Source organism: Rhincodon typus, chromosome 30 (genome assembly GCF_021869965.1).
Source record: "Rhincodon typus isolate 14 chromosome 30, sRhiTyp1.1, whole genome shotgun sequence".
NCBI lineage: Eukaryota > Metazoa > Chordata > Chondrichthyes > Orectolobiformes > Rhincodontidae > Rhincodon > Rhincodon typus.
Genome location: NC_063361.1, coordinates 31,179,168 through 31,181,782, shown reverse-complemented (window position 1 = coordinate 31,181,782; position 2,615 = coordinate 31,179,168). Strand labels below are relative to the sequence as shown.

Here is a 2,615-nt window from a genome sequence, read left to right as displayed (position 1 = left end):
TTAATATTCTACCACTGAGTTACACCCACATTGTAATTGTATGTATTTCAATCAAAATGTAAAATAAATTGGTCAGGTCATTACATACATATCAGGTTTGGATGGTTCTTTAATAGAGTTATGCAAGCGGTCCCACAGCCCTGCCCTATCACTGTAGTCCTGCAATTCTAATTATTCCACATTTCTCCTCTTGAAAATTATTATAGAATGGCCTTCCTGCATCCTTTTAGGCAGTGAATTCCAGATCCTGATGAAAACAGTGGCATTGCAGTGAAGGTAAATTGATTGGATGACTGTCAGAGTGAAACATGTTTTAAATGCTAGGGGACACCTGGACTTGAACCATGGACTATCTGATCTGCAGCTAAATGCTCAAGCCCTGAGCAATATTCCCAAATCACTGCAGCAAGCTAACAGAACACAAAATATGGTGCTCATCCCTGTTGTTGCAGCCTGAACAGCAGAAATTGTATTGAACCAAATTCAATCCGTGAACTTTGTCTCTTCGAGCCAATTTCCCCATCTCAGTGCCTTGTCTCACACATTAACAGAGCCCACTTCAGTAAAGCCTTGGGCAGACCAACAGCACGCACAAAGCTGAATGACAGCGGTGAATCTCCAAGCGACAGAGAGAGAAATGAGAAGGAGGAAACCGCCTTTAGAACCATCCTGAATGTCTCTGGGGTTTCGAGGACACTTGGCATTGCAAGAGTTAAATGACTTTTGAAAATTGTCATTCTGCAGCTGGAAAATCGAGCAGAGTCCAAAGGGGCTCAAATCTTTTGTTGCAATGTACAGGCTGACGTCTAATTCCCGACAGTAAGACACTATTAACCCACAGCAGGAAAGTTCAAGTTCTTTAAGAACATTTGAACAGTAAGTGTTGCAATAACCCTGAAAATGCTTCAACATTGCCCGCTTGGTTACTGCAGTTAGTCCCAGGCAGGAAAGAATTAACAAAACAAAACCAACTTTCCTCTCCTCTTGCTAGGAAACAAATCGCAGGAATGCAACACTCGCGCTATCGCTTCGGTCGCCTGTTGTTATGATTTTAGGAACATTGCAAATGTGATTCTAGGCGTTTTGCAATGACACTGCTATCCGTAATTCACATCGCAGAGTTTACACTTCATGCAAACAAGCCTTGGGGGGGGGGGGGACCGAAAGAACTGCGGATGCTGTAAATCAGAAACAAAAACAGAAATTGCTGGAAAAGCTCAGCAGGTCTGGCAACATCTCTGGACAGAAATCAGGGTTAACGTTTCGGGTCGAGTGACCCTTCCTCAAGGTTTGGGGAAGAAACAGTTGGTGCAGAACTGTGAGAATACATCTCTTCTCCAAATAGGCAGAGAATTCCTGGACAATTAATTGCACGTTTTAACAATATCGGCGACAAATCTTGCCATAAGTTTTTCTGAAGAAGGATCCCAAACCCGAAACGTCAGCTTTCCTGCTCCTCTGATGCTGCCTGGCCTGCTGTGTTCATCCAGATCCACACTGTTGCCATAAGTAATGTTTTTTTTTAATGCTATTTGAGTATTGAAGCTTCACTCAGATGCCCAGAAGCAGTAGCACTGTGCAGTCACTGGGGCGAGACTGTTCTGGAAGCACGGTAATAAATTTCAAGGGGAATTTGGTTAGGTATTTGAAAGAGGGTAAATTTTGCAGGGTTACGGAGAAAGACCAGGAGAGTGAGAGTAAGTAAAAAACGAACGTAGCCTGTGGTATGTTATCCTGTGAATGCTAGTCCTTTAATGGTGTTCGCTGTGGACATATTACCAATTCAGGTGTTCAATGTCTCATTGGTGAATGATGAAGAAGTAAAGCATGAAGTACTTAATCATTCATTGATAAGCTTTACATGTCTTCCGGTAAAATCGTAAGTGTTTAACACGTACTTTTTCGCAATCACCGTGTATACTTTGAGAAATATAAAGTTCGTTGAGGGGGCACCCGGATTTGAACCAGGGACCTCTTGATCTGCAGTCAAATGCTCTACCACTGAGCTATACCCCCTCTGCTGGACAAAATGTCTCTATAATGGAATTAATACTAGATTGGTTTTTGCACATTATTAATTGTTACGGAAGACGGTGAATTTTTTAAAGTTCTTCTATCAGTTCAGATAAGCTATAGAGAAAGAAATAGATTTACTTACAGTTCCTCATTTAGTTCTCTCTATTGGGAAAAAGATTTGCACTGCATGCTATAAACATCAAGTACCAGGTTTATTTTCCAGTCTTTATGTCCTGATCCTGAAAGTTAAGAAGTGAGGCTGAAGAGTAACAACCTCCTATCTCAGCTCCACTTTGGAACTGACTTCCAGACAGCCACCTACTTTAGAATGTATGGCTTCCCTTTTCTAATATGTTGTTAGAAGAGCTGACTATTGACAGGACTGTGTCATGTGAAGTGAGGGGAACACTTGGATTCTGATCTACCCCCCCTCTCCTCACTGTAACACTCTGGTATTCCCCACACCCCTTGCTGTAAGTAACACTCTGATCTAACCCCCAGTCCTCGCGGTAACACTGTGATATACTCCACCCCCTTCACTGTAACAATCTGATATACCCCATACCCCTCACTGTAACATTCTGAGGTACCCTGGATCC

At 42.4% G+C, this 2,615-nt stretch overlaps 1 non-coding gene across 1 annotated transcript; it reads right to left on the bottom strand.

The window, feature by feature from the left end:
- Nucleotides 1–1,944: 1,944 nt before the first annotated feature.
- On the bottom strand, nt 1,945–2,016 carry trnac-gca. Its single transcript has one exon. It is a non-coding gene; the product is annotated as a tRNA-Cys (tRNA).
- Between the last annotated feature and the right edge of the window lie 599 nt (nt 2,017–2,615).